Source organism: Nylanderia fulva, unplaced genomic scaffold, assembly GCF_048542155.1.
Source record: "Nylanderia fulva isolate GAGA-0341 unplaced genomic scaffold, ASM4854215v1 Scaffold128, whole genome shotgun sequence".
NCBI lineage: Eukaryota > Metazoa > Arthropoda > Insecta > Hymenoptera > Formicidae > Nylanderia > Nylanderia fulva.
In genome coordinates, this window is record NW_028189496.1 from 150,225 (window position 1) to 174,500 (window position 24,276).

Below are 24,276 nucleotides of genomic sequence, written 5' to 3' on the forward strand. Positions count from 1 at the left end.
GCACAGTCGACATCATCTTCTGCTATCAGCAGAATTTCATCGCTGTCGATTTTATCGAGCATTGCTGTGTTCAAAACCTTGCACAAATAACACGTGGGCAATAAACAAATTGTATCAATCGGTAATTGATTCATATAATTGCAAAGTTCATTCAATCTTTTGTCGCAACTACTTTCTTTAAAATTGATTTTTCTAGACTGAAGAACATTGATGTCAGAATCCGTTACTAAACCTATTCGTATTCTAGAAAGTATATCACGATATGTATTGTCGCATCTTTGTCGCATATTAATCAAAAGTTCGTCGTACTCGAACAATCTCCACAAATCACATCCACCCATGGTACCTAAATACTTCTGAATCTCTGATCGAGACATTTTAACAAACGAAAATTGTCCTTTTACAGGAGGAAGCTGCAACAAGTCCCCAAACAGGAGAATGTGTTTTCTGCCAAAGAAACCATCATCTGTATCTGTCGTATCAAAGATTTCACATAATCGTAGATTGATAAACATAAGTGTCACATTTGAAATCATGGATACTTCATCGATTATAAATAATTCGACATTCTTTAATTTGTCTCTCAAAGTTTTCAAGACCATGTCTGACAATTGCGTATATTTTGGTGTAGATTCATGACTAACGGGTAGTTGAAACATTCTATGGATTGTCAAGCCATCGATATTGAATGCTGCGATACCCGTGGGAGCAGATATGGCAGTCGTTTTTTCCAAATTTATTCTGATCCAATGTTTAATCGTTTCAATTAGAAAACTTTTCCCTGTACCACCCTCGCCACTTACGTACAGTCGCAGAATCTGATTCTTATCTTGTAAAACTTCGCATACTCCATCAAAGACTCTTTTCTGGTCTTCGTTCAATTGCGACATCATTTGCGATAAATCAATCGGGTCGTCAATCTTACCAAAATCTTCCAGATCTTTCATCGCGTCGTCAGCTTCTATCGGATTACAATCCAGTTCATCGTCATCGGATTTGTCTCTGTCTGCTGTTTTCAGATCATTTTCGCGCTTCTCGATTAATTCAGCAACGTTCTCAAAAGCTTTCTGTATTTCTTCGAGCCTTTCGTGATATTTCATTGCCTTCGTTAAAACAGATATATATATATATATATATATATATATATGTATACAGGGTAATAATTCGAAAACAAATAAAAAATAGCAAAAGATGCAATTAAAAAAAAAGAAATTATAAGAATTATAGACGATATACACATATATAAGAATTATAGACGATATACACATATAGAAATAAGGGGAATAATAAAAAGAATAAAAATATCGCGTAAAAGTGAAATATAATTATTAAAACAATAAGTTGTAAGAATAAGATAATCACAAAGAGAATATTTAACAGGGTATTTTACATCTTTAACACATTATTTTGCATGAACGTAAGTATCTCATAAAATATTAATTTTTCGTCGATCTTGTTTCAAAAATTTTGTATATAAAATATTGAGAAAAATCAAAATTTTTGAAAAAAACTATATAGTTTATAAATTTATATATCAATATAGTTAGAAGCAAAATCGTCTCCCAATTATCTCAAGAATCTTCCATTAACAGGTTTACTACTAATTCTGTGATATCCTGCATATATATTCTGCATATGTACAATATAAATTTAAATATTAATTAAAGAATATAGATATACGTATCAACACACGGACATAAGCGCGCGTGAGTGTGTGTGTGTGTGTGTGTGTGTGTGTGTGTGTGTGTGTGTGTCTGTACTATTATAAAATTAATATTTAATTATAATCCAAATATATAAAGAATTAATTATCTTATAACTTTACACATTAACTTCATCAACATATTCACAAATTTATTTATAATAAATATTTTGATACGTACAATATAAAATCATTACCTGATTAAAGCAGCGATTATTTCGTCGCACCGAAAATTGTCGAAAACATCGATGATATGAACACGCGGCCAAGAACAACACGTGTGAAACGCGTGGCATCGAGCATATTATTCTAAATACAAGCCGTACGATTACGCACCCCTGTCGCGCAGCCTGTGGTCTAATCAGTTTGTGGTCGTGAGAAGACTGACATCTCAGCAACTAACTTCGGTAAGTCCTATACATATAAGATTCTGTAAACTATCGTTCTAACATCATCATCGTCTATAATGAAATGTAGAATCAGTTAATTAGTAGTCAGCAATTAAGTTCGTTTATTATTAATTAATAATTTATTTCGCGAGAACGACTAGCATTAAGCGACGGAACATTGTCATTTTTATGAACTTTTCGGGATCTTTTCGTGAATTTTTGAGATATTCGCATCTTATTTATTGATTCCATGATTATAATTATGATTTTACATATAGTTTTGCAATAGATATATTTCGGACGTACTTTAATATTACTCTTGTCGTTCGCGCATAAAAACTTGTTTACGCGCATCGACTCGTTATATCAGGTGTTCGAAATATCCAGATCTTATTTCATTTTATTATAATTCCAGATATACTCAAACACCGAAATGGCAGATGTAAGTATATTATTTTTCATTATCATTATAAAATACTATTATTTTTTATTATAAAAAACTAATACTCTTTATACATTTCAGATACAGATGAATGAAGCCGACCACATCGCCGCCGAGCCCGTGGCCGCCGGCCCCGTCGCCGCCGGCCCCGTTGCCGCCGACTATCATAGAGGTTAGTTAAATTTTAATTTAATTAAATTGATATAAGCTAGATTAATCGAAGATCGTTTAATTAACAATTAATATGATCGAAGTCAATTAAAGATTATTTAATTGACAATTGATATAAACGAAATTAATCGGAGAACGATCGACTAACAATTAATACAAGCTAATTTAATTAAAAGTTTTTTAATTAACGATTAATATGAGTTAATTTTAATTAGAAGTTCTTTAATTGACGATTGAAAAAAACAGATTCAATCGAAGACAATTCAATTGACAATTGATTTGAGCAGAAACAATTAAAAAATATTTAATTGACGATTAAATATAGCAAATTTAATGCGAATCTCTTCCATTAATGATTGACTTAAGAAAATCGATATAATTTCTCTATTTCCATTAATTAACAATGTGTAACGATTAATACAATTTAAATTTTAATCGAAGATGTTTGATTGATGATATTAATATGACTGAATTTAAATAATATATATCTTTTCCTTGATTCTAGCAAAGTTATTGTACGTAATAGTTACAATGTAAATAATAAATAATTTACGTTTTTTAAACCATATTTTTATTCAGAACATTTTCAATTCATTATACATTTTATTATATTTAATTTAATTATATTTAATGTTAATATATATTTCTCAAATTTTTTTTCATTTGTTCTAAAATAATAAATGTATAATATGTTATAATAAAATGTGTTGTACATATATACAATATATATTATAATTCAAAATTATTAATCAAATGTAAATATTGCAGGAAGTTTGGTAATACAACGAAGTGTAACCATACAGTTTCCTTCTGGAGAACATTTCTGCATTCAACTAGGTAACCATTTCACAATGTTTTTACATATTACATTCAAATTGTGTTTATTTATTATAAATAAATTATTAGAGAAAAATATTGAAAAATATTGAATAACATAATTAGAATACGTTGTATATAAATATGTATATAAATGGTCTTGTTTTAAAATTGTATTATTATTTAAATGCTTAGAATGTATTATATATATTTTGTTATTATCTATTTATTTATATATTTATTTTTTTTTTATATTGAAAAGATTCATTTTTCTTTTTCCTTTTTTTAAATTAATAAATTTTATTAAATATTTGTTTGCCAATTAAACAAAAATGTAATCGTACACCAGCAATTACTTTTCAAAATATTATTTTTCTTGTGTGTGAATAGTTTTATATATAATATCTGGAATGCAAATATATATTGTTAATAATAATAGTTTTGTTGCATATCTATTATTCATATAATTTGGAAATAATATAATTTAATAATTAAAAATTGCAAACAGAGTAATATATTTACATATTTATATTTATTATATTATATCTGCATATATTCATATTGATGAGATAATTGCTTATTATATAAAATCATGTGCGTGATAATTAAATATTTTCTATGCAATCAAATTAATAAGGAATATAATGATTTAATATAATTATATTCTAAATCTGTTGGCTCTATTCCCTGCTCCCCTATCCGTTCTTCCGTGCGCGAACCCCATTCCTCCCGTAAACTCCTTCGCCTTCCCTCCCTCGCCGCTCTTCCGTACCCTTCGTCGTCCCCTCCCTACCCTCCCAACGCCCGACTTCTCCCCATCGACTACTCTTCCTCTTACACCCCCGCTCCTATTCCTTTTACACTCCCCTCCATACCACTGTTTTATGTACTCTACCTTCCCCTCCGACCTGAATCTCTGACTCCCCTGCATCCTTGCACTCTTCACCCTCTGCGCTACATCCCACCCTTACCTCTCATTTCTCTCCACCTGACCGCTTTAGCCCTTCTTGACATAGCCCTCAAGTCCCCTCTTCTTCCCCTTCTGACCTCCCCCCACAATCTCGTCTCTAGAGTACCCCCAACCACCCCCCTCCCGATCCTTATACCCATGACCCTTGATTTTTCACCCACCTGCGTTTTTTCTCTGCTGTTAACTCCACCGTATCCCCCTTCCGTTCTCCTGCCCCCCTTTATCGCTACCCTACCCCTCTCACCTCTCTGTGCCAATCTTCTTTCCATCTCCCCCCGTTTCCGCCCCCAGAAGTGTCCTGTCTTTCCATCTCACGACATCTTCCCAACCATCTCTCTTTCCCGTAATTAACCATACCCCCTCTGCCTCCATCTACTATCCCCCGATCCGGACCCACCCCTCCACCCCTGTCCCTCCCTCTCTCCCCTCTATCACGATTCATCCCCCCTACCCCATGACTCCACCTCTCGCCGCACTTGAACCCCCTGCTAGATATGCTCGCAACGCCCCCCTTACCTTCTGTCCCGTCCCCCTCTCAGCGCCTCACCCCCCGCTCCTACACATTTCTCCCCCGTCTTTTTCTCCCATCTCTCTCGTCTCTGTCCCCTCCACCCCTGCTACCACACCCTGCCTTTGTTACCAACCCTTTTGTAACTTGACATACCATTTCCTACCACTTCCTACACCTCTTTGATTGACTCCCCTCCCATGTGCTTACCCCGCCATAGCCCCCCCTGCCAATTCTCTTTAACCCCTCCCACCCGCCTCCTTTTGTATCCTTCTAATCCTTCTACTCTACCCCGTCTGTACTTCAGATTACTTTTCCAACTCACTCCTTCTCATTCTGCCCATTTGTCCCATCCCTCCTATCCCCAATACCCCTTCTGTACCTCCCCCTCCTCTTCCCTTTCACTCCTCCCATCCACCCCCTCTCCCCCCTCAACTCAAACCTTGTAGCCAGGCCACCCGCTTGCCCCCAAATCCCCATACTTTTTTGATTTTTGACCTACCCCCTACACGCTTTTCCTAATCTCCTCGCGGCCAACCCATATCCCCACCCTCCACTCCCTAATTTCCTCATTTGTGCCTTATTATCACCCCCGGTACTAGCCCCCACTGCTTTCCTACGCATAACCTCTAAGGGTCCCCCCCACAATCTCGAATCAGTCCCTCCCCCCGATCTCACGTGAAAACGTTACGTGTAACAAATATATACAATAAAGTTATTATATTAAAATTTTATTATTTTTGTAAAATATCATTTACTTTGTAGAATACTTGAAAATATTACAATTCTATTTCTTAATAATAAATTAATTAAATTTAATAAAGGAAATAAAACATTTTATCGTGTTCTGATATTGGACTTATTAACCATAGCGTGTAATTAAATATTATAGGTCTACGCTTATTGTGATAAAGCTCTTTGATTGTTAATTGACGGAAATATAACCTAAGAGCTTTGGACATTCACATTCCACAGTAATCAAAGAGTTAGGATTATCAATTTTCTTTAAGGTAACGTATTGATAGTTTGTTCATTACTTGTCATAATGCAAATACAATTTGACTTTATCACTTTATAATTATTAAAAATCGTTTTAGAGTGAATCTTGTGTAACAACCTTTTTTTGGTTTTCTTCGGAATTTTTTATAAAGAACTCATAAATGTATATGTACAAAAAATTTCATTTTAAAAAAGGTAAAAAAAGATGTTAAGTCCGCGTCAAAAACTATATCTTCAAAATCTTACAGAATCTTAAAACATATCTGAAAAATAATGTATTTAAATTATATAATGACATTAAAAACTTGCGATAACAAAATATAAACATTAAAGACTTGCGACAAAAAAAATTAATTTAAAAACTTAGCATTGCTAATGTCATTATTGCATATTACTTCAATTAAAATTTCAATTGTATAGTATAATACAACAATTACAATTGTTAAATTATTGTTTAGCTTAGCAGTGCTAAGTTTTTAAATTAAATTGTTCTACTTTCTTTCGCAAATTTTTAATGTTTTTTTTTATTTCTTCTTGTCGCAAGTTTGTAATGTTTATATCTTTTTTGTCCCAAGTTTTAATGTCAGTATGTATTTTAAATTCATTATTTTTATAAGAAATTAAAACAACTATTTTGTGCAACTTTTTTAAATTAAAATATTTTAATAAGGTTTTATTTTGCTTAGCGCAATTTTTAGATATGTTTTAAGATTCTGTAAGATTTTGGAGATATAGTTTTTGACGCGGACTTAACAACTTTTTTTACCTTTTTTAAAATAAAATTTTTTCTACATATACAAAACATTTATGAGTTCTTTATAAAAAATTCCGAAGAAAACCAAAAAAAGCTTGTTACACAAGATTCACTCTAAAACGATTTTTAATAATTATAAAGTGATAAAGTCAAATTGTATTTGCATTATGACAAGTAATGAACAAACTATCAATACGTTACCTTAAAGAAAATTGATAATCCTAACTCTTTGATTACTGTGGAATGTGAATGCCCAAAGCTCTTAGGTTATATTTCCCTCAATTAACAATCAAATAGCTTTATCACAATAAGCGTAGACCTATAATATTTAATTACACGCTATGGTTAATAAGTCCAATATCAGAACACGCGATAAAATGTTTTATTTCCTTTATTAAATTTAATTAATTTATTATTAAGAAATAGAATTGTAATATTTTCAAGTATTCTACAAAGTAAATGATATTTTACAAAAATAATAAAATTTTAATAACTTTAATTGTATATATTTGTTACACGTAACGTTTTCACCAACAGATTTAGAATATAATCATGTTAAATCATTATATTCCTTATTAATTTGATTGCATAGAAAATATTTAATTATCACGCACATGATTTATATAATAAACAATTATCTCATCAATATGAATATGTGCAGATATAATATAATAAATATAAATATGTGAATATATTAGTCTGTTTGCAATTTTAATTATTAAATTATATTATTTCCAAATTATATGCATAATAGATATGCAACAAAACTATTATTATTAACAATATATATTTGCAATCCAGATATTATATGAAACTATTCACACACAAGAAAAATAATATTTGAAAAGTAATTGCTGGTGTACGATTACATTTTTGTTTAATTGGCAAACAAATATTTAATAAAATTTATTAATTTAAAAAAAGGAAAACGAAAAATGAATCTTTTCAATATAAAAAAAATATAAATATATAAATAAATACATAATAACAAAATATATACATTCTAAGCATTTAAATAATAATACAATTTTAAAACAAGACCATTTAAATAAATATTTATATACAGCGTATTCTAATTATGTTATTCAATATTTTTCAATCTTTCTCTCTAATAATTTATTTATAATAAATAAAAAAATTTGAATGTAATATGTAAAAACATTGTGAAATGGTTACCTAGTTGAATGCAGAAATGTTCTCCAGAAGGAAACTGTATGGTTACACTTCGTTGTATTACCAAACTTCCTGCAATATTTACATTTGATTAATAATTTTGAATTATAATATATATTGTATATATATATATGTACAACACATTTTATTATAACATATTATACATTTATTATTTTAGAACAAATGAAAAAAAATTCGAGAAATATATATTAACATTAAATATAATTAAATTAAATATAATAAAATGTATAATGAGAGAGAGAGAGAGAGAATTGAAAATGTTCTGAATAAAAATATGGTTTAAAAAACGTAAATTATTTATTATTTATATTGTAACTATTACGTACAATAACTTTGCTAGAACCAAGGAAAAGATATATATTATTGAAATTCAGTCATATTAATATCATCAATCAAACATCTTCGATTAAAATTTAAATTGTATTAATCGTTACACATGTTAATTAATGGAAATAAAGAAATTATATCGATTTTCTTAAGTCAATCATTAATGGAAGAGATTTGCATTAAATTTGCTATATTTAATCGTCAATTAAATATTTTTTAATTGTTTCTACTCAAATCAATTGTCAATTGAATTGTCTTCGATTGAATCTGTTTTTTTCAATCGTCAATTAAAGTACATCTAATTAAAATTAACTCATATCAATCGTTAATTAAAAAACTTTTAATTAAATTAGCTTGTATTAATTGTTAATCGATCGTTCTCCGATTAATTTCGTTTATATCAATTGTCAATTAAATAATCTTTAATTGACTTCGATCATATTAATTGTTAATTAAACGATCTTCGATTAATCTAGTTTATATCAATCGTCATTGTAACGAAATCTATTTAATCTTTCTAAAATTAATCGTCAATTAAAAATATTTTAATTGAATCTGTTCATATCATTTGTTCAATTATAAAAAATTTAATTGATATTTTGTCATCTCTGATACCCAGTAAACACGAAGGGATCATTTACGAAACAATTACATAATAATCTATATATGTATATGTTATAGATCGGCGAAACAAAAACAATGACGTATCATTTATGTCAATAACGTAATGAATTTGTTATGCAATTTTGGTGTTATTTGTTATGTAACATTTATGTATTTTGGTTAATATAAATGTGTATACTCTAAAAGTTTCGTAAATACTACGTAATTTTAATGACATAATTGTAACGTTCTGTTAAATATGTAACATTAATATTATTTTGTTGATATCAATGTATATATTCTGTAAGAACCTTATTATAACTATTATATAATTATAATAACGAAATTGCGATGTCACATTAAATAAAAAAAATATCGCAATTTTGTTATTATACTGTATGTAATGATGTATGTAAAGTTTTTACAGAATGTATACATTGATGTCAACAAAATATTGTTACGTATTTAATATAACGTTGCAATTAGTTATTAGAATTATGTAGCATTTACGAAACTTTTAGGATATACACATTTACATTAACCAAAATACATAAATGTTACGTATTTAACATAACGTTACAATTATGTCATTAAAATTACGTAGTATTTACGAAACTTTTAGAGTATACACATTTACATTAACCAAAATACATAAATACATAAAGTAACGCCAAAATTACATAACAATTTTATGTAACAATTATAGATTCATTACGTTATTGACATAAACGATACGTCACAGTTATGCAATAATTGCTAGTTTCTTCTTTAACCGTTTACGCGGTGTACGATTCTCTATCTATCTCGGATTCAAATTTCAGTCAGGAAAGGTGAAAAGTTGAGGAAAGGGAGGTGAAAAGCGGGGAGAAGAGAAGTAAAGTGAGGGCATGGGGAGAGCAGGGACCAAAGAAGAGAGAGGAGATAAGGAGAAGGAGCAAGGATAGGAGGAACCGGGAAGAAGGAAGGACATGAGAGAGGGAGGAAAAATAGAAAGAGGACATGTACGAGCGTATGAGCGGAAGGGGGCAGAGGGAGCAAAACGCAGGAAGGGGGAAAGCAAGAGTCTAAGGGAATGACGGAGGAAAGGAAGAAACAGTGAAATGAAGAGTGAGGAAAAAAAAGAGGAGAGAGGGAGAGAAGAAATGAAGGAAGAAGGAAGAAAGAGGGGCGGAAAGATTAGAAGTAAGAGGAAGATATGAATAGAGGGAAAGAGAGTGAAAAGTAGACGCTAGGCGTATATATAAAGAGGGGAGGAGGGGAAGATAATAAGGAAGGAAAAGGAAATAAAGGATTGAGAAGAACATTTATGAAAGTTATTAAATATAGTCGGAAGAAGAAAAGAGTTATATAGTTGATTATAAATATTAACCTTATATTATTATAACATTTTATTATAAAATATTATACATTTATTATTTTATACCATACCTAGATATACCTAATTATACCATATTATCTAATTACTAAAATAATTTCTTTTTTAATTACAGTTTACAGAGGAAGACGCGCCGGGGTTCGCGTCCAGGAGGAGCGCTTTATGCGCTTCCTCCTAAAATTATCCTCGCCCTATTATTATTGGGGCAACAGGCCGAGGAGAGGCGGAAGAGAAGGCGGACGAGGACGGGGACGGCGAAACGCCGAATAATATGTAATAATATACATAATAATATACATATATACATATATTACATTGTTACATATATACATAAATAAATAAATATACATATATATACATTCTTCATTTTATTTAAATAAAAACCCTACAGATAGAACTTTATAACCCTAACATATTATGAATTGTTAAATAAATCGCAAAACATTATTGATACTATAATTATTTAATGAATAACATTATTGATAATAATAAGAGAAACAATAGAAAATGGTATTGTGATTGTGATTGAAACAAACATTCTTTCTAAACAGAGTTCGATTATAGTATAAGTTTCTTGATTTAAAATGTACTATATTTAAATCATTTAATTATTTTTTTCGTTCAAGTACATTTAACAGGAAAAACTGCATATACGTAGGTATGTATTTAACTCTACTGCCATTACTTGAAACAAATACATTATTCGACATTAACAAATTGGAACTCTGGAATTACGAGTAATTATTTTTTATTGTACAGACTAGGTTTAAATTTTTGAGGACCTTCTTTTGAACATGGCTTGACCTTTTCATTTTTATGATTTTTTGGAGATAGGGTGAGAGAGGACGAATGAGGGTAAGAGAAGACGAGATAGGCGAAAGAGGGTGAAAGAGGACGAAATTGGGTGAAAGAGGGCGAAAGAAGACGAAAGAGGACGAAAGAGAGTGAAAGAGGACGAAAGAGGGTGAGAGAGAATGAAAGAGAGTGAGAGAGGACAAAGGAGAGTGAAAGAGGACGAAAGAGGGTGAGAGAGATCGAAAGAGGGTGAGAGAGAATGAAAGAGAGTGAGAGAGGACAAAGGAGAGTGAAAGAGGACGAAAGAGGGTGAAAGAAGGTGAAAGAGGCGAAAGAGGGTGAAAGAGGACGAAAGAGGGTGAAAGAGAACGAAAGAGGGTGAGAGAGGACAAAAGAGGGTGAAAGAGGACGAAAGGGGGTGAGAGGAAATGAAAGAGGGTGAAAGAGGGTGAGAGAGAATGAAAGAGGGTGAGAGAGGACGAAAGATGGTGAAAGAGGCGAAAGATGGTGAAAGAGGCGAAAGATGGTGAAAGAGGACGAAAGAAGGTGAAAGAGGGTGAAAGAGGACGAAAGAAGGTGAAAGAGGGCGAAAGAGGGTGAAAGAGGACGAAAGAGGGTGAAAGAGAACGAAAGAGGGTGAGAGAGGACAAAAGAGGGCGAGAGGAAATGAAAGAGGGTGAAAGAGGACGAAAGAGGGTGAAAGAGGACGAAAGGGGGTGAAAGAGGACGAAAGAGGGTGAAAGAGGACGAAAGGGGGTGAAAGAGGGTGAGAGAAAATGAAAGAGGGTGGAGAGAGGGCGAAAAGAGGGTGAAAGAGGGCGAAAGAGGGTGAAACATGGTGTGAAAGAGGACGAAAGAGGACGAAAGAGAGTGAAAGAGGCGAAAGAGGGTGAAAGAGGACGAAAGAGGGTGAAAAGAGGGTGAAAGAGGACGGAAGAGGGTGAGAGAGGACAAAAGAGGGTGAAAGAGGCGAAAGATGGTGAAAGAGGACGAAAGAGGACGAAAGGGGGTGATGAAAGAGGACGAAAGAGGGTGAAATGAGGGTGAAAGAGGGTGAAAGAGGGTGAAAGAGGGTGAAAGAGGGTGAGAGAGGACAAAAGAGGGTGAAAGAGGCGAAAGATGGTGAAAGAGGACGAAAGAGGACGAAAGGGGGTGAAAGAGGACGAAAGAGGGTGAAAGAGGGTGAAAGAGGGTGAAAGAGGGTGAAAGAGGGTGAGAGAGGGTGAAAGAGGGTGAGAGAGGACGAAAGAGGGTGAATTAGGGCGAAAGAGGGGTGGGAGTGGGGGTGGGGGTGGGGGCGTGGGGACGGGATGTGGGAGGGAAAGAGGTGGGTGGAAGTTGAGGGAGGTGTGAGTGAAAGGTGAGAAGAGATTTATATATATATATAATCCTGATGACGTCAGCGGACAGAGAAGAAGAAGAAGACGACGTTTCTTAATTTTTCATGAAAAACGTCACTTTTTGACCGCTTGTATCTCCGGAACGGCTTGACCGATTTTATTTTTTCTTGGCTCAAATTACTCGTGGCGATGCCGCCTTTCAGGTTATATTACGTGCATTTCAAAATTTTTTATATTTTAGTAGTTCTACACCCCCAAAAAATGGACTTTGATGGTGCAGGATAAGGAGACTTGTAGTGTCTTTTAAGGTCTTTTAGAGTTTGAATTAAGGTCTTTTAGGGTTTGAACATGGCCGGAGACACTACCGCGTCTCCTAATATATATATATATACACATACATACATACATACATACATACATACATATATATATATATATGCGTGCGTCCGTGCGTGTGTGTATTGTGTGTGTGTTATTGTATACAATATAATATTTTAATATTGTATATTTAAACATATATATAGAACAATATATGTACCTTTCTTCATCTGCTTCATCATCTGCTTCATCATCTGCTTCAACATCTGCTGCTTCATCACTATCTTTTATAATATTCTGTAACTCTTGCTTCCATTTTTTTATTTTTTCTTCTTTTTCTATTAATTCTTCTAACTTTCTCTTTGCTTCTTTTTTATCCATTCTGTAATAAAAAAAAAACATTATTACGTTTGTGCAAATATTTTATGTTTCATATATATATATATATATATGTATATCCCAGCAAACACAAAATAAAAGTAATATATATATATATATATATATATATATATATATATATATAACATTAATACAATGTTCTACGTATATATAAGGCATGTTGCATTTGCACGTACATTGCAATTAAATTGTTGATTGAGTTATAATATATATTGATTATATATAATATACATATAATAGATATTGATGAAATATAATATATATTGATGTTATTCTTTGTATAATATTTCCTGAAATATATATTATATATTTATATATTTCAGGAAATATTATACAAAAAATAACATCAATATATATTATATTTCATCAATATCTATTATATGTATATTATATATAATCAATATATATTATAACTCAATCAACAATTTAATTGCAATGTACGTGCAAATGCAACATGCCTTATATATACGTAGAACATTGTATTAATGTTATATTATATATATATATATATATATATATATATATTACTTTTATTTTGTGTTGATGGGACATATGAGATTTGTAATCTGGCTACAACATTTATATATATATATATATATATATAAATGTTGTAGCCAGATTACAAAATTCGTCGTTTTATAAAACGTTTAGCCATTTTATTAAGTGCAGCCACATACATTCTTAAATTATGATTAAAAATGAAATATTTTATAATCTGGCTAAGAATTTTAGTCTTTATATATGAAAAAGAAACTCATCGCAACATTGTCAAATTCAATGATTTGTACGTCATTTTAAATTCTGGCTGGTTCACTTCAGTCATTTAATATGAACGACGCGTTTTATCCTATTAATTTTTTATAAACAAAAGACTCATATTACTTATCATAAAATCTCAATTGTAATAAATCTGTTAATAAAAAGCACTATAATTTATAAAATTATAAAAATACTAAATTTTTTATAAAAATACTAAAAATAACATCAATTATGGCCGTTCATTAAATGACTAAAGTGAATTAGCCATCAGAATCTAAAATAATGGTACAAACAATCGTTGCGTTTGACAATGCAGGCGAGTCCTTTTATATAAAAGACTAAATTCTTAGCCAGATTAAAAAACATTTCATTTTCAATATATCATAATTTGAGAATGTGGCCGTATTTAATAAAATATCTAGACATTTTATAAAACGACGAATTTTGTAATCTGGTTACGAGATATATATATATATATATTCTTCACCCAACCCACACACCCACACACACACACACACACACACAACACCCCACACACACACACACACACACACACACACACACACACACACACACCCACACACACACACACACACGCAAGCGCGCGCGCGTAAATACGAATATGTATATAATATTAATGAATTACTACTTCCTCAACTTTTTAATCTGCTACTTCTGCTAGCTCGATCTTTCCTGTTTCACAGCCCTCGGATAAACTGCCAAGCGGAGTGCTATACAGTTTTAAATAAATAGGGGCCCCGGGGTTTTGTTTTTTTCAGATTCTGAGGTTAAAATGGGAAAAAAAGAGTATAAAAATATTTTGGTTTTGGGAAAAAGAAAACAAGACTAGGGGAAACGAGATGATGGCAAAATTTAAAATGTTATAAAAAAATTTAAAAAAAAAAAAAAAACCACCTATTTTTGGGTTTGAATCTTTTTTAAAAAACCCCCTTTCATTTTATTACTAAGGGCAAAGGGCGAAAAATTTCTTTTTGGGGTTTTTAAAAATTTTAATTTTAAATTTTTTTTCTTCATTTTTAAAAGGGGAAAAAAAAAAATTTTCCCCATATTTTTTTAATAAAATTAAAATTTTTTCGAGGGAATTTAAAAATTTTTTAATAAAAAGTGGGTTTAAAAAAATTTTTTTGGGGCCCTTTTTTTTTTTAAAATTTTTTTGGGAAAAAATTTTGAAATCCTTCCCCACAAAAGGGTTTTTTTTTCCCCAAATTTTTTTCCCAAATTTTAAGGGGGAAAATTTTTAATTTTTTAATTTTAAAAAAAAAAAAAATTTTAAAAAAAATTTAAAAGGGCAAATTTTAATTTTTTTAAAATAAAAAAAATTTTAAATTTTTTAAAAAAATTTTCCCCTTTTATTTTAAATTTTTTCCCCTACAAAAAAACCGAAAAAATTAAATTTCTCATAAAAAAAATAAAAAAAATTTAAAAAATTTAATTTTTTTATGAAATAAAAAAAAAATTTTAAAAAAAAAAAAAAAACCCTAAAAAATAAAAATTAAAAAATTTTAAAAAAAAAAATTTAAAAATTTAAAGGGGAAAAAACCCTTTTTTTTATAAAAATTTTTATTTAAAAATTTTAAAAAAAAAAATTTTAATTTTTTTTTTCTTTTTTTTTTGAGAAAATTTAAAAATTTAAAATTTTTTTTTTTTTTTGGGAAAGGGGGAAAAAATTAAAAAAAAAACGGGGGGTTTACGGTTTTAAAAAAAAGAAAATTAAAAAAATTTTTTTTAAAAAAATTTAAATTTTTTCCCCTTTTAAATTTTTAATTTTTTTTAAAATTAATAATTTAAAAATATACTTTCCCCAATTAGGGTAAAAAAAAACCCCTTTTTTGTGGGGTAAGGGGAAATTTTTTGGGGGAAACCCTTTTTTTTAAAAAAATTTGGGAAAAAAAAAAAAGGAAAAAATTTTTTTTAAAAAACTTTTTTATTAAAGGGAAAATAAAATTTGGGGTTCGAAAATTTTAATTTTTTAAAAAAACTTTAACGGGATTTTTTTTTTATATAAAAAGATTAGAAAAAATTTAAAAAATTTTAAAATTAAAAAAAAAAAAAATTTAAATTAAAAAATTTGGAAAAATAAAAAGAAAAAAATAAAAAAACATTTTTTAAAAAAAAAAATTAAAATTTAAAAAGGTTTAGTTTTAATTTTTGGGGAAATTTTTTTTTAAAATTTCAAAATTTTTAAAAATTTTAATTTTTTTAAAAAACATAAAAAAAATTTGGGGGCCCCTTTTCCAAAAAACGCAAAAAGCTCGAAAAAATAAAAATTTTTTATTCCCCCTGGGCCCAGTTTTAGGGGGATAAGCCCCTCTTTTTGGGGAAAAAGTTTTAAATTTGTTCCCGCATTAAAACCCCAAAAATACGATTTTGGGGGCCCGAAATCAGTGAAAAAAAGGGGGTTTTTCCCCTTCCCTTTCCGGGGCCTTTTTGGGGTTTGGGCTATTAATCTGGCCCCCCCAAAAACTTATTTTATTCAAAAAGGGGCCCTCCCCTTTGGGTTTTAAAAATTTTAAAGTTTTGAAAATGGGTTAAAAAGAAAAAAGGGGTTTTTTTAAAAAGGGGGTTTTGGGGGTTAAAAAACGGGGAAAAAAAAAAGAAGGAATTGGAAAACCCCCCCCTTTAAAATTAAAAAAAAAGAAAAAAAATTTTAAAAAAGGTTTTGCAAAAAAATTTTTTTTGGGGAAAAATAAGGGGTTTTTCCCAAATTTTTGGGGGGGGGGGAAAAAAAAAGGCCCCCCAAAAAAAAATTTTTAAAAAAAAATTTGGGGGTTTTAACAAAGGGGGCCCAAAAAAATTTAATGGAATTTTAGGGGGGGGATATAGGGATAGAAATTTCCCCAAAAAAAATTTTGGGGAAAAATGCGGGGGCGGGGCCCTTTTTTTCCTCACCCCGCGGAATTCTAAAGCGGGGAAAAAAAACCCCGGTAGCGGCAAACCCCCAAAAAGAGTCCCGACTTTTCGGGGGGGTTTTCCGGGGGTTTTTTTCGCGGGCAGTTTTTGGGGGGGGGGGTTTTTTGGGGAAAAATGGTTTAAAAGGCCCTTTTTTTCTTTCCAAAAAAAATTTTTTGGGGTTACGGAAAAATTTGGGGGAACCCCCCCCGGGGGGAAATTTTTTGGTTTTTTTTTTTTTTAATTTCCCAAAATTTTTAAAATTTTAAAAAAAACTATAAATCTTTTTTTTTGGGGGAAGGTTTGGGTTTTTTTCCTAAAAGGGCCCCCCAAAAAAAAAATAGGGGTTGGGAAAAAATTTAAAACCCCAAAACCCCCGATTTTTTTTGGGGGGGTTTAAGGGCCCCCAATTTTAAAAATTTTTTAAAACCCGGGTATGCTTTTTTTTTTTGTGCTCCCAAATTTTTAAAGGGGCAAAATATAAATTTTCCCAAAAAATTTTTTTTTTAAAAAATTTTTTTTTAATTTTGAAAAAGAAAAAACGGTTAAAAAATTTTAATAAAAAAAATAGGGTTTTAAATAATTTTTGGGGAAAAATTTTAAAAAATTTAAAAATTTTGAAAAATTTTTATTTTTATTTTTTTTTTATTTGTTTTTTTAAAAACCCCTTACTATATTTTAAAAAAAAATTTTAAAATTTTCATTTTTTATTTGAATTATATGTATTTTTTTAAATTTTTTTTTGCTTTTATATTTAATTTTAAAAAACTCACTTAATTTTAAATTTTAAAAAAAAATTAAAAAAAAAAGTTAATTTTTTTTATTTTTTTCGGGCCTTTTTGGAAAAAAAATGGGGCCCAAAAATTTTGAAAAAAGGGAAAAATTTCTTCCCCAAAAAATGCGCGGGTTTTCCCAAACTTTTTTTATTTCCCCGTTTTTTTCCTTTTTGGGGGTAAAATTTTTTTCTTTTGAAATAGATTTGAATTCCCCCGGGAAAAGTGCTTATATAAGTACAATTGGGTGGGAAGAAATTCTGCTCGAAAATTTAAGGAAAATCCTTTCTTTCTTTGGAAACCCAAAGGGAAAAATGATTTGGCTTTATTTTCTTTTTTAAATTACTAAAACCCCTTTTCCCCAATGGTTTTAATTTTTTTAAAAAGAATTTAAAATTGGGGGTTTTAAATTAAAAAAAATTGTGTTTGAAAAAACCATAATCAATTAAAAATTTCCCAAAAAAATTGGGTGTACCCCTTTATTTCCAAATTCAAAACCATTTTAAAATTGGGGTTTTAAAAAGATATTTTTGGGGGGAAAAAATAATTAAATCATAAAAAGGGGAAAATATAAAATAAAAAAAACAAAAAGGGAAAAAAAAAGATAAATTTTGTAAAAGTTTAAAATTTTTATATTTTAATTTTTTAAATTTTAATAATTTAATAAAAATTTAAAGTTTAATGGGATAAAATTAGTATATTTTTGCTATATTCAATTTTTATAGTATTATTTATTTTATAAGATAATATAAGGGGGGGGCCCCAAAAAACAAGGGGGGTTTCTCGCAGGTCACGTTTTTTAAAAAAAGAAGTCGATAAATTCCCTTTGTCCAAAATCAAATCTCAAAAACCCTAACCTTTAAAAAAAAGGTAAAAAAGGGGGGCCATTTAAGGGCAGCCTTTAACAAAAAAATCCCATTGAAAAACCCAGTACAATAAAATTTGGTATAAAAAATTTATCGATTAAAAAACCCAACAATCGAAACCCAAAAGTAAGAAATAAAAAAAAAATTTGGGAAAAATTTAAAAGTAGAAATTTTTACCAGGGAAAAAAAAAGTTGCAAAACCCATAATAGAGTCGAAATAAGGGAAAATAAAAAAATTTTAAATTCCCAAAGGGAGAATTTTACCATAAAAAAATTATTTTTTTTAAAAAAAAGATAAACAAGTTGCCAAGGGTAAAGGGCCCCAATGATGAAAAAATTTTTAAACAAAAAAGGGGTTTTTTTTTTTTAAAGTAAAAAATCTATCAATTGAAAAAAAAGGGGTTCTAAAAAAAAAATTCTCCCCAAAAAAAAAGCCCAAATTTATTTGCGCAAAAATAAATAAACTTTTTTAAAAAATTAAAATTTAAAAATTATGAAATTTAAAAAAATTATATAAAATAAAAAGAAAAAAAAAAAATTTTGGTTAAAAAAAAGGGGCTGCTCAAATAATTTTAAATGATTTTAAAAATTTAACTTTTTTATTTTTAAAAATATGCAGCGCGCCCGGGTTTTTTAAAACTAAAATTTTTTTTTTCTTTTTTTTTTAAAATTAATTTTAAATTGACTTTAAAGTTTTTAAATTTTTAAATTTTTTTAAAAAAATTTTTTTATTTCGGGGCCTAATTGGACAACTTTTTGTAGGGGATTTTAATTTTTAAAAAACAAAAAATTTTTGAATTTGATGGGATTTTTTTTTTTTAAAAATACTTTTTTTTTTAACATTTTTCACATGGCGAGGGAAAGGGGGCCCATCTTGTTTTTTTCTTTTTTTAAAAGATAAGTTTTTTATGGTAAAATTCTCATTTTTGAAAATTTAAATTTTTTTTGTTTCATTTTACAAATTTATATGTCGGCAAACTTTTTTTTCCACTGGATAATTTTTAAATTTATTTGGGCGCAATTTTTTTTTTTTATTTCATACTTTTTTACGATTGTAGGGGGGTTTAAAATCGAAAATTTTTTATACAATTTATTTTTACAGGGTTTTGGCAATGGATAATTTTTTTTAAATGGCGTCCCCTTAACGGGTTTCCGCCTTTTTTTTTTTTTTTAAAAAGGGAGTTTTTAGAGATTATATAAATTCTTTTTGTTTTGAAGCATTTTAAAAAAATAAGAAATTTTCAATTTTTCTGGCTTTTTTTTTTTAAAGGTTACAAAAACGGGGTGCCGGAACTAAGGACCAAAAGATTACAAATGGTTTCTTTGGTAAATTTTGGGGAAAACGTTTTTTCCTCAGCAAAATGTAAAAAAAGGTATCTTTTTTAAAAATTTCCAATATTTTTTCTTTGGTACCCCTTTATAAAAGCCTCAAATTAAAAATTTTATTATGGGAAAAACTCTATCTAAAAGAACTAAAGAATGAATTAGGTTAGAGTTTAACCCCAAAAAAGTTTTTTAAAAAAACCCTTTTTTTTTTCAATCGCTTAAAAACTCAAAAAATTAGATTTCTCAACATTTTTGGGGGGAAAAAAAATTCGTCCCCAAAAAATTGGCCGGAGAATCCGCCCTTAAACCCTTGGTCCGTTATTTACGGACACCTGTATATCCAAAATTTAATTACAAAATTAAAATTTTTTTCATCCCAAAATTTTGTATAGAAATAATATATTTTTAAAAATTTTTTTTAAAATTTTATTTAATCATTTTATCATTGTGATTGTAGTGGCAAGGATTTTAGTGCTCGGGTGTCTTTGCGAGAGGGGGCCCTGTATATACCATAATTATTTTTTGGTAAAAAATTTGGGCCCTAAGATGACAATATGGTTTTTGTAGTTTTTCCCATAAAAATATTGGGGAATTTTTGGTCGGATTTGGTCACCCCACAAGGCACCCTACTTTAAAGAAGCATTTTTTCCCAAATTTTTTTGTTTGTTTTGGATGGGGGACTTTTTTAAAATATCTCCAAGGGTGTAGATACCCAAAACATTTGAAAACATCACTTTCTATTTTTATCGGCTTTTTTGAAAATAGGGCGCAAATTTTTGGCAATATGTTTGGGCCCTTTCCTGCACTTAAAGAGGTTTATTTACTTTAAAAATCTTTATTTATTTGATATTCTTTTTTTGGGGAAATTTTAAGAAAATGTTTTTTGGAAATATTGTCTTGCACCCTTAAAAAAGACAAGGGGATTAAAAACCCCACCAGTTCAAGCAAGAAACCTTTGAAAATTTTTTAAACTTTAAAAAAGAAAAAAAAACCCCAAACCCAATACCCAATTAACCTTATCTTTGACTTTTAGAAATCTTATAAAAAACCAAACCTTTCTCTTAATCTTTTTATGAAAAGAATTCGGTTTTATAGGAAAAATTCATGTAAAATTTATTTTAACTTTCAAATTTTGCAAAATAAAATAACTCATACATTGTTTTTTCCCCCCATTATATAAAAAAAAAATAGGTAAAATAAAAAAAATTAAAAAATTTTTTTTGGATATACAAAAAATAAATAATTTTTATATTTAATTATATATATATTTTAATATATATTTTAAAATTTTGGGTTTTTTTATTTAATTAAAATTTTAAAAATTTTTTTTTTAGGGTATTAAATTTTTAAATAATAAATTTTGATTTGGGGAAAAATTTTTGTTTCTTTTAAAAATCAACAACGGGGGGTTTTTTAAAAAAACATTAATATGAATTCTTTTTGGGCCATCAAAATTTTTGGGGTTTTTCACGTAGGGCAAAAAATTTTTAAAACATTTGTTGGTTTTAAGTCACGTAGACGGGAAAGAGCTTTATCTGAAAAATTTACTTAAAAAACCCCTTTTAAAATTAAAAATGTTTGTCGAAAATTTTCTAAGGTTGCTTATGGGAAAATTCCCAAAAAAAAAAATATTTTTAAAAATTTTTGTTTAAAACTACAAGAAAAAAAGGGCAAGGGATCTCAGTAAAAATTTTTTTTCTTTCCCCCAAAATTTTTCCAAAATTTTCCCTTTTTTTGAGATAAAATTTTTTCCCCTAGTTTTTAAACCCCCTTTTTAAATTATTTATCGAAATTTTTTAAAAAAAATTTTTATTTTAAAAAATTTTTCCAATAAGGGGAAAAAAAATCAATGGAATAAATGCGTTCTTAAATTTGGGGGGTTTTCTTTTTGGGGGGGATGACGAAAAGGGCCCAAAAAATTTTTCCAAAATTCCGGGGAAATTTTTACAAAATCTAATTGAACTTAGCCCAAGGGATTAAAAATATTTTATGGTATTTTCCCCGGGCCGGGGTGCTTGCAATGCCCCTGAGCAATAAGTTTCCTTTTCCAAAAATACAATCACAAGGTTTTTAAAAAGAGGTTTTTAAATTTTAAAATTTAAAAAAAAAATTTTAAAAAAATTTTTGGTAAAAAGGGGGGGTGATGAATAATTTTAATTTTTTTAATTAATTTTTGGGGGTATTTTTTGGCCTGCAATAAAAAAAAGCCAAAAAAAAATTTTAAAATATTTTTCCCAAAAATGATGATTAGATTTTTTTGGGAAAGGGGTTTAAACGATGTGGGGGTGATAATACCCAAAATTCCCCCAAACCCCGGGTCACAATTAGTGAAAATGCTCCGGGGTTTATTTTTAAAAAAGAAAAAAATATAGAAGTTAATTAAGAAAATATTAAAAATATATGCATACTAAGCATAGGATTTAATAATTGAAAATTATGGAAAAAAAAACCCCAAAAATTTGATTTTTATACGGGGAAAAAACCCTTTCAATAAATTTTAAGGGGAAAAAAAATTTGCAAAAAAAAAAATTAAAAATTAAAAGGGGAAAAATTGAAAGGGAAAAAAAAAAAAATCAACCCCCGAAAACCCCGGGGCCCTATAGCGGAGGGGCAATTTTTCCCCGTTGTTTTTTAAAAATTTTGAGATGGCCCTTTTTCCCAAAACAGTCATTCGGGGGTTGGGTCCCCGGGGATATAGGGGTGCCGGGGGGGTTTTTTACGGGGGAAAAAGTGTAGCACGATAAAACTAGTTTGGGGGGGTTTTGATGATGAAAAATTTAGGGGGCATGGACCCCACACCCAAAAATGGGGGTTCTGTGAAAAAAGTGCGAAAGGACACCCCCAAAACATGCATTCCCCTTTTTTTGGGTTTTAAATTTTGGGGGATGGTTGTATACGTGGGGGAAAACGTGGGGGCCCCCAAAACTTTCAATTTTTGGGGGGGGTCGGTGATGAGGGGGACGTTTCTTAAAAAAATTTTTTCCCAAAATTTTTTGCCCCTTTTCTTTTTTTAATTTTTAACGGTGTCTGGGCACCCCCTTTAAAACCCGGCGCGGGGGCCCCCTTTGGGGCTTGGATTAAACCCCCCAAACAATCGGTGCGTTAAAAAAGGAGCAAAAAATAAAAATTTGGGGTTTTTTTAAAAAAAAAACAAAACTATCAAGATAAAAACCCCAAACAAAATTTTTGTTTTTTTAAAATTGTTTTTTCCCCCAAAATTTTAAAAAAAGGCAAGAATAATAATAAGGTCCCCAAAAAAATTATATTTTAAATATTAAAAAAACTTGGGCCCAGATAGGGGATCTTCGTTTTTCTAAAAAGGGGTTTTTTTTTAAAAAGGAAGAAAAAAGTTTTTAAAAAACAATTTTTTAAAACAATTTTTCTTTATTTTAATTTTTAAAAAATTTATTCTTTTTAAAAACCCCCTTTGAAAATATGATTTTTCCCTTTCTAAAAAGTGCATGTTATGTATTCTCGCAATATCTCGAATGTATTGTTGCCTTTTTATCGTGATGCCGATTGGTTGTTGGTTTTCGAGCATTTCGTGCGCTATGACTTGATTCACTCGTATCCTCGTATGTTGGTTATACGATATGACTGTCAAACTGTCATACTGATAAACTGTCATACTGATAATTAATATGAAAGAAATTAAATAACACAAGCGCGCGTTGAACAATTCTATTACAATTTCCTATTGTAACAAAGGTAAGGTAATTGTAGCAATGCAAGTATAATTAAATATAATATAATATAATATAAATATAATATAGTAACCTATTTAAATTATAATAATTTTTTAAATTAATATTCATATAAAAATATATATTAATATATATATATATATATATAAATATATATTAATATTAATTTAATTTCTTACCATTGTAACGATCATGTGTTATCATGTGTTATAAATTATATTGTATATAATAGAAAGAAAGAAAGTGACGGAGATTAATCGAGAGAAATAGAGAAAGGAAAAAGGAGGACCATAGAAAAGAAAAAGAAAGAGAAAGAAGAGAAAAGAGGATTCGTAAAAAATAAAGAAAGATAAAAACAGAAGGAAGGAAGAAGGAAATATACAATATTAGGTAAATAAATTTATTTTTTATAAATTTAATAAGTGTATAAATATAAATATAAATATATACATATATATATTATATATATATATACATATATTTATATAGGGCATATCACACATAAATCAATCACTTTTTTATTTGCTTTATTTTTTTTATGTTTTTGCATTTATTGAAAGTAGTAGTTTCCATGATTTGAAAATATTCTGTGTGCAAACTCTTGAATATAAATAATATAATATAGTAACCTATTAAAGAAAGAAAGTGACGGAGATTAATCGAGAGAAATAGAGAAAGGAAAAAGGAGGATCATAGAAAAGGAAAAGAAAGAGATAGAAGAGAAAAGAGGATTCGGAAAAAATAAAGAAAGAGAAAAATAGAAGGAAGGAAGAGGGAAATATACAATATTAGGTAAATAAATTTATTTTTTATAAATTTAATAAGTGTATATATAT

The 24,276-nt window shown here is 29.2% G+C and overlaps 1 long non-coding RNA gene across 1 annotated transcript; it reads left to right on the forward strand.

The window, feature by feature from the left end:
• Positions 1-1,538: 1,538 nt before the first annotated feature.
• Positions 1,539-10,607, forward strand: LOC114931250 (uncharacterized). The gene is made up of 4 exons (XR_014924040.1): positions 1,539-2,109; positions 2,507-2,533; positions 2,615-2,705; positions 10,366-10,607. It is a non-coding gene; the product is annotated as an uncharacterized LOC114931250 (long non-coding RNA).
• The last annotated feature ends 13,669 nt before the right edge of the window (positions 10,608-24,276 follow it).